An 8995-nucleotide genomic window follows, 5' to 3' on the forward strand; every position below is an offset into this window, starting at 1 on the left:
TTTTTGTCGATGAACTGCATCCCGTTATCCGAGATAACGACTTCTGGGATGCCAAATCGGGTTATCACCTGTCTCTACATGAACTTTCGACAATTGGATGAGGATATACTGGCCAGCGGTTCAACCTCTATCCATTTGGTGTAGTAGTCGATGGTAACTATGAGATATTTGACTTGCCCCGGACCAACCGGGAAAGGTCCCAAGAGGTCGATTCCCCATTGTGCGAAAGGTCGGGAGGACGTCAGTAAGCTCAGTTCAGTAGCCGGTGCTTTGTGGAAGTTGGCATTCTCTTGGCACTTGACGTACTTCTTCATGAATTCTTTGGAGTCCTCCATCATTGATGGCCAGTAATATCCAGCTCGGATGAGCTTTCTTGCTAGGGCTTTGCCCCTGATGTGGTGACCACAACATCCCTCGTGGACATCCTTGAGTACGTAGTTCGTTTGGTCGGGATACAGGCATTTCAACAAGGGCTAGCTGAGTCCCTTTTTGAACAGTTGACCTTGTATAATTGCATATTTGGCCGTCTCCCTTCTTAACGCTTTAGCTGCCTTCTCGTTGTCAGGGAGTTTGCCATTTTCTAGGAAATCAGTGATGGGTCCATCCAGGAGGGACCTATCTTTGTCATGTGAAGGGCAACCGCTGGTTCTTTTATCATGCCTTGAATGAGGGACCGGTTGCCGACTCCTGGTTTTGTGCTTGCCAGCTTTGATAGGAGGTCTGCACGTGTGTTCTTTCCCTCGGAACGTGCTGGATCGTGACCTCCTCGAATTGTTTGCTTAGCTCTTTGACCTTTTCCAAGTATTTTTGTAACAGCGAGTCTCTGACTTGGTAGCTTCCATTCACTTGCGAGGTAACTACTTGTGAGTTGTTGCACACCTCCAGCCTCGCGGCCCCGACTTCCCGAGCTAAGGTTAAGCCGCCCAAGAGGGCCTCGTACTCTGCTTGGTTGTTCGATACAGGAAACTCGAACTTGATTGATTGTTCATATATGACCCCGACAGGACTTTCTAAGATGATCCCGGCACCTTCGGACGTCTGGTTGGAGGCCCCGTCCACATGGAGCTTCCACCGTATGCCCGCTTCCTCGGTTGGGTTTCCCGTTACTTCCACCAGAAAGTCTGCCATTGCTTGCACCTTAATCGCATGTCGGGGCTCATATCTCAAATCATACTGAGATAGCTCAATGGCCCAAGTCATCATCCTTCCCGCTAAATCGGGTTTTTGGAGCACCTGACAAATTCCCTAGTTTGTTCTCATGACAACCTGGTGACCTTGGAAGTATTACCGTAGTCTGCGAGAAGAGGTCAGGAGTGCTAGTGCCAGTTTCTCTAACTTGCTGTATCTCAATTATGCTCCTTGTAGCGCTTTACTCACAAAGTAAATTGGCTGTTGAACTTTCCCTTCTTCCCGTACCAAAACCGCTGCCAGCGCTTCTTCCGTTATGGCTAGGTACAGGTAGAGCGGTTCTCTGGGCTCGGGCTTACCGAGTACAGGTGGTGTTGCAAGGATCTCTTTGAAATGATTGAATGCTTCCTCGCACGCCGGGGGTCTATTCAAACGCTATCCCCTTTCTCATCAGGTTGAAGAAAGGCAGGGCCTTCGCTGCCGACGCCCCAAGGAAGCGAGATAGCGCGGTGAGCCTTCCTGCCAGTCTCTGAACGTCTTTGACACAGCTCGGGCTCTTCATTTGGAGTATTGCTTGGCATTTTTCAGGATTAGCTTCGACCCCCCTTTGGGTTATCATAAATCCTAGGAACTTCTCGGCCTCCATGGCAAAGGCACATTTGAGAGGGTTGAGCCTCATGCCGTGTCGTCGGAGGGCTGCGAACACATTTCCCAGGTCGCTTAGGAGGTCCTCAGGCTGGGTGGTCTTGGCAATGATATCGTCCACGTAGACTTCCACCGTCCTGCCTATGAGGTCGCTGAATATCTTGTTCATCAACCTTTGGTACGTGGCCCTTGCGTTCTTCAGGCCAAAGGGCATTACCTTGTAGCAATAGATTCCTCCCGGCGTTATGAACGCTGTTTTCTCTTCGTCTGGCCGGTGCATCGGTATCTGATTGTATCCGGAGTAAGCATCCATAAAGCTCAGATACCGGTACCCCGCCGCCGCATCGACGAGCGCATCAATGTTGGGTAGGGGGTAACAGTCCTTGGGACATACTTTGTTGAGATCGGAATAATCCACGCACATCCTCCATTTTCCATTGTGCTTTCTTACCAGAACTACATTCGACAGCCAGGTCGAGTAGTCGAGTTCCAGGATAAATCCTGCTTCAAGGAGGCTGGCCGTCTGCTTGGCCACCTCCTCTGCTCTTTCCTGTGACATCTTCCTCCTTCTTTGAGCCACCGGTCTGGCCTCTGGCTTGACGGCCAAATGGTGTGACATGAGTTGGGGGTCTATCCCCGGTATGTCGGCCGGCGTCCAAGCAAATAGGTCGCCATTGGCCCTGATCATTTCCACTAGAGGCTCCTTCAGTTCGTGAGGGAGGTTTCTGTTCACCAAGGTGAACTTCTCCTTCGTGTCGCTGACTCTAAACTTCTCTAGGTTCCCTTCTGGTTCGGGTCTGGGCTTGTCGCTGACTCTGGCATCTAGGTCGGCGAGGAACACCCCTGATGCTTCCTTAGATTTCTTTCTTAAGGAGAGACTGGCGTTGTCGCAAGCGACTGCCATTTCCAAGTCTCCTTTTACGGATCCCACAGATCCGTCCTCAGCGACGAACTTCATTACTAGTATCTTTGTACTGATGACTGCTCCTAGATCGTTGATGGTCTTCCTCCCTAGGATGATGTTGTATGCCGTGGAGTCTCGCAGAACCACGAACTCAGCCATTATCGATCTTCTCCCTTGACCTTGTCCTACGGAGATCGGCAGGGAGATTATCCCGTCCGACTTGATGAAGTGGTCGCCTAGCCCTACAACACCGTGTTGGTGAGTCTTTAAGTCAGCATCCCGCAGACCCAAGGCATCGAACACGTTGCGGAACATAATATTCGAATCTGCCCCAGTATCTACAAGGATCCGCTTGATGAGGCCAGTTCCCACTCTGGCTGTAATGACCATGGGGGACTTTCCGCGACCTCGTCGAACCATTAGTCCTCCGGGCTGAACGAAATGGATGAAAGTCTCTTGGGGCTTCGGGCAGAGGATAAGGAAACTGCCAGGACTTTGGCGTCTTTCTTATGTGCCGACCTCGACCTTGGCGCTGCATTTCTTGCTGTTACTACGTTCACTATGGTAAGGCCGTGGTCATTGTCCTCCAGCTCTTGGCGTCGCTTTACTGCCCGGTTCTTGTCCTCTCCCTCCTGGTCGCGATTTTGTCTCCTCGGCTCCCTAATGAGGTGGGAGAATTCGACTAATTTTCCATCCCTGATCGCTTGTTCCAGCGCGTCCTTTAGGTCGAAACAGTCCTGTGTCTTGTGCCCATAGCCCTTATGGTAATCACAATAGAGGTTCTTGTTCCCCCCTGTTCGGTCTTTCAAAGGTCGAGGCTTCGACAAGATTCCCTTCTCAGCTATCTGCTGGTAAATTTCCATGATTGGTGCGGTGAGGGGGGTGTAATTGGTGAACTTCCCGACTCGAGAAAACGGCCTGGGTGTCTTACTCGGACCACTGTCTCTGGCGTGTTCCTTCTGTCTTTCTCCGTTTCTGTGCTGCCGGGTTTGATTGTAGAAGGGCTGCCATTTGTTGGCAACCACGACCTGGCTGACTTCTTCATCGTTGATGTATTCCCTGGCTACACTTTGGATCTCCTGCATTGTCCACACCGACTTCGTGGTGAGGTGCTTTCTGAAGTCCTCGTTTAGAAGTCCATTCGTCAGGCATAGGCTAGCAACTGAATCAGTCAGCCCGTCGATCTCCAAGCACTCGTCGTTGAACCGGTCTAGATATTTTCTGGTCGGTTCGCCGGACTTCTGCGTCACCCCGAGCAGATTGATCGGGTGCTTTGCCTTTGCGATTCTGGTAGTAAATTGGGCTAGGAAGGCGTGGCTGATATTCGAAAACCTGGCCACGAAGCCCTGCGGGAGGCTGTTAAACCACCGTATTGCAGGTCTCGCGAGAGTGACCGGGAAAGCGCGGCACCTTACTTCGTCTCCCACTCCCTCCAGGTTCATCCTAGCCTCGAAGGCCGTAAGGTGCTCCTGCGGGTCTTGGGATCTGTCGTACCTCATGTCCGTTGGCTTGTCAAAGTGCTTTGGCAGCCGGACTTCGAGGATGGAACGATGAAATGGGGTTGCGCCCATTATCACTGATCCGCGCGTTCTCCTTGTTCTTCCCTCGCCATCTTCCCGTCGACCGTCTTCCCGGTCTCGATATGCGGTGCGTCTCCTTTCATGCCTGGTGTAGATGATGGGGTCGCGGCGTCTCCTTGGGTGTCCTTCCTCCCTGGCGCTCTCGGGCTCAGATCGTGGGCTGGCTGTTTGCCGGGAGTGGCTTCTCGGAGGGGAACGGGAGTAGCTCGATTCGGGAGTTTGTTGGCGATGCTCCCGAACTGCCAGCCGACGCTCCAGGTCCTGCATCCTGTGACACAGTTCCTGCATTATTCTGGCGCTGTTGTCGCCAGTTCCCCTGAAGGGGCGCCTTTCGGGAGATCGTGAGGTTTGTCGTGGAGGGGACCTCGTGCGCTCCCGGGAGGAAGCGACGGAGGCTTCCCCTCTGCGCTTGGTCTCGCAGCCTGTTCCTCCTGGGTCCAGTACAATGTCCATTCAGGCGTTCCCACAGACGGCGCCAATGTTCAGTAGGTCGGGTACCGGATGGTTCGGGTTGGTACTTCGGTTGTCGAGGGGGGATCGCCTGGTTCCAGGTCGCTGAGTTGGAGAAGATGTGCCGACGTCCCGAGCTCTTCGCGTGGAGAGGGGGGTGTCACCTGCAAAGATACTCCGACGCTCTAGTCAGTCGAGTGCGCAGGCAAAAAGGTGAGAGAATGGTATGTGACGTACCTTGGGGGAGGGGTAGGACCCTCCCTATATATACCATGTCAGAGGTGGGTCCCACAAGGGCAGACCCACCTTCCTCGAAGCTTCCTTCACACAGCTGTAGCGGAGCTGTCAGAGACGCGTATCCGGGTGAGAGGTTGAACAGTTCAAACCCGACCGTTCGGGTCGGGTGGTCCACGGGTCGGGTCGGCCCGTATGCTGTTTGGGCCAGGCCGTAACAATGATGAAGGAGATATTGAAGAAGGACTACAAATATGCGAGTAGAGCATTATTAGAAAGTTAATAACGGATAAACCCATCAACCAAAGCTAGGTTCAAAGTGCAATGTTGAACATAGGGAGGAAACTAGAGAGTTTTCAAATGAAAGAAATACAAAGTAAGTTATTTCAGTTTTTCTTTAAAAAGGAAGCAGACATGAAAAAGGTATTTAAAGGGAGTCCATGAATCTTTAGAAACTCATGGCGTATGCTGAAGAAATGGGAAAGGAACATAGATCCAACAAACATGGAGTTTAACAGCAGAGGTAAAAGTTCAGATCAAGAATTTATTGGAGTACTATAAAACAGTCAAACTAGGGAGGCAGCTGGCCGCTGTGGTTGGGGAAGTAATGGAGTACAATCTTTTTGAAGGAGAAAATGGTAAAAAAAAATTTATCAAGGCAAAAATAAGAATGAAGATTGACCAACCAGTTAAGATGGGAACAAACATAGGCTGCAAAATCGATGGAATAACTTGGGTGGACTTTAAGTATGAGAAGCTCCCAACTTTTTGTTATTTCTGCAGGATGATAGGGCACGATGAAGGAATCTGTGAAAAGGCAGAGGAGCAAGAAGGTGGTAGCCAAAGCAAATCAAAAGAACTGGAGCATGGCTAAGAGCAGATGTGGTGGGAATGAAGATCGAAGAAAAGGGGACAAAAGAAAACAGCAAAGACGGGAGAACAAGTGATCCACAAAGAAGAAAAGGAGAGGGTAGGGGGAATACAGAGAAATTACTGGAAAAGCTAGAAAAACTAACAGTCTCGGAGACAAGAAGACTAGAAAAGGAGAAAGACGACAATCAGCCTACAACAGAGGAAAGGAAAAAGGAAAACAAAAGAGGATGTGAAGAGAAGGTGATAGAGATAGAAAGGAAAGACAGCAATCCATATCAAATAGAAAATACAAAAGAACATAATAACCTGATCACAGTAATAAACACAAGCAAATTAGGAATGGAAGAAACAAAAGAAAAACCAGAGACCGAGAAAGAAAAGACAAAAGGTGCAAAAAAGTGGACATAGTAAAAGGAAATGGAAGAGAAGAGCTAGAGAAACAGAAACAAAAGAAGAAAGAACCATGAAGGGGGAAGTATTTCAAGGAAAAAGGAAGGCAGAAGAAGCAATAGCAATGGAGATTAAAGATGGAGGAGCTCTAACAAAGAAATAATACACCACACTAAAAGCGGCAGAGGCTGTCACACAGCCCTGCCAAAACCAATGAGGCTGATAAGTTGGAACTGCCGTGGGATTGGGAACCCATGGACAGTTAGAGCGTTAAATAAGCTCTTGAGACAAAAGTTTTCGACCTTGTCTTTTTAATGGAGACAAGGAAAAAAGATAATAAGATTAGTAAATTAAGAAGAAGAGGAGGACTTGAAAATGTGATAGGAGTGGACTATAAAGGAGGAGGAAGAAGTAGATCAGGCGGGCTTACAGTGTTATAAGGAAATATAATATCAGTGAAGATTGCATCTATGTCACAAAACCACATAGATATGATAATCAACACAAAGGAGAACAATTACAAATGGAGAGCCATAGGTTTTTATGGATGTCCAGAAGCTGCAAACAAACACAAATCCTGGGATTTTCTTAACTCACTTGGTTAAGCCTACAACATGCCATGGATGATTTTTGAAGACTTCAACCAAGTTCTACAACAAGGAGATAAGCATGGAGGATTACTAGTCATATACACACTAATTAGAAGTTTTCAAAAAGCACTACAAATTAATGAACTTTTAGCTCTTGGGTTTGTAGGTCATGCTTTCACTTGGTCAAACAATCAAGGAGGGGATTCAAATGTACAAGAGAGGCTGGACAGAGCAATTACAAATATAGACTAGAAGAAAATTTTTTCCCACGCAATTGTACAATACCTCCAATAGTATAGGTCTGATCACTGCCCTATTTTGGCGGACATGTATGGAAAGATAGAAAGAAAAAGGAGAGAGTATATTTTCAGATTTGAAGAAGTTTGGTTGGGAAATGAAGGTTGCGAAGACGTTGTAAAGAGAGCCTGGATCCTGGGCAGCTAGCCAATACAAGAGAAAATAACAAATTACAGCAGAACTTTAGAGGAATAGGGCAAGAAGAACTTTGGGCACATCCCAATGACAATAAAAGCAAAACAAAAAGAGCTAGAAGAGCTCCAACATCTCCCACAAATTGAAAAAGTCATGAGGCAGCTAGAAAAACACGAGAAAATAGATGATTTATTGAAACAAGAGAAGGTTTGGTGGGCCCAAAGATCTAGAGCAACGTGGCTGAAAGTTGGCAACCGTAACACAAAATTTTTTCACCAAAAGACATTCCAAGGAAAAGAAGAAATAGAATAGACAAGATATCAGAGGATGCAGGAGTGATTTATGAAGAGGATGAAAGAATTGAGAAGGTCATGATCAACTATTTTTAGAGGCTTTTTGGAACAAAAAATAGTGAAGGAATTGAAGAAGTCACAAAGGTAGTGCAAGGAAGAATCACTCAAGAAAGGTTGAAAATTATTTCAAGCAATTTCACTGCAGAAGAAGTCAAAACAGCTCTCAATCAAATGCACCCGACCAAAGCTCCTGACCCAGATGGAATGCCAGCACTCTTTTATTAAAACATGTAGAATTTTCTCATCAATCAAGAGGACAACACATGGAATCAGGATTTAATTAGAACCAAATTTCTACCTTTTGAAGCTAAACAAATTCTAGCACTACCAACAGATATTCAAGAACAAGTAGATACATACTATTGGAGTCTAAGTAAAATAGGGGAATATGAAGTGAAAAAGCTTACCATATAATCAAGTCACATGCCTTACATCAACCCCAAAACAGAAACTTAAACCAGAGAGACACCCCGGAATGGAAGCAAATATGGAAAATCAAAGTGCTTCCTAGAACTCAGAATTTCATATGGAGATTGCTGAAAGATCGTTGCCAACAAGAAATAACCTGCAAAAAAGAGGCATTATGTGTACCACTCTTTGCCCTAGATGTTGGGAAAAGAAAGAAACCGAGGAACACCTATTTAGAGATTGCTCTTGGGCTAAAAAATTCTAGTTTGTATCTCCTTTCACCATTAGAGCGGATGCGAACCCATCAATTCCTCTGCAAATTTGGATTGGTCAGATGTTGGATATCGAAAAAGGAAAAAGAGGATTATTCTTGTGCAGCCTTTAAAGTATATGGTTGGGAAGAAACAAACTGATATTCGAAGGAGAAGACACCTCACTGGAATTGACAGCAGAGAAGGTGCAGGAAATCTTTTCTGAAGTTGAGGCTATGTTGGTGCCATCACACAAGTCAAATTGGGAAGTTCCATCGGATAACCAAAGCGCAACATTCTGAATAGCTCCCCAACCAAGTAGGTACAAATTAAATGTGGATGTCGCTATTGTTAATGAATATAGAAGTGGTGCAGGAGCCATTATTAGAGATGAAGATGGAGTGTGTATGGGAGCAGTCACGTTGGAGATTGATTCATCACTTTCAATTAGGAAGGCTGAGGCTATGACCTTGTCTTTGTGCCTAAAATTTGCTCTACAATGTTTTTATTTTTTTTTATTTTTTGAGATAGAAATTGAAAGTGATAATATAAAAGTTGTAAAAGGCTATTTTGGTAGTCAGGCACAAGAAGATCATTTTGGTTTTATAATTTCTAATTGCAAAACTCTTAAATTATTTTAGGTTTTACCAAATCTCATATGTTAAGAGAGATGAAAATTTAGTAGTCCACAATTTAGCTATTTTAGCTCTTACCAAATCGAATATGGTGTGGTTAAAAAAGATGCCTTTAAAAATAT

At 46.3% G+C, this 8995-nt stretch overlaps 1 protein-coding gene across 5 annotated transcripts in view; it reads right to left on the reverse strand.

Annotated features, from left to right (window-relative positions):
* The window catches only part of LOC112771336 (uncharacterized), a 30921-nt gene extending 22203 nt beyond the window's left edge, over positions 1-8718 (reverse strand). For 3 of the 5 annotated variants that reach the window (XM_025816047.3, XM_025816046.3, XM_072225986.1), the window contains exons 1-3: positions 8420-8718; positions 8217-8300; positions 7987-8144 (exon numbers count right to left, since the gene is read on the reverse strand). The gene's annotated coding sequence lies outside the window, so the exon portion shown is untranslated. Of the gene's footprint in view, positions 1-7986; positions 8145-8216; positions 8301-8397 lie in introns of all 5 variants that reach the window. The other 2 variants (XM_072225987.1, XM_072225988.1) reach the window with 1 other exon arrangement.
* Between the last annotated feature and the right edge of the window lie 277 nt (positions 8719-8995).

The sequence above is a fragment of the Arachis hypogaea genome, chromosome 18, assembly GCF_003086295.3.
Source record: "Arachis hypogaea cultivar Tifrunner chromosome 18, arahy.Tifrunner.gnm2.J5K5, whole genome shotgun sequence".
Taxonomy (NCBI): domain Eukaryota; kingdom Viridiplantae; phylum Streptophyta; class Magnoliopsida; order Fabales; family Fabaceae; genus Arachis; species Arachis hypogaea.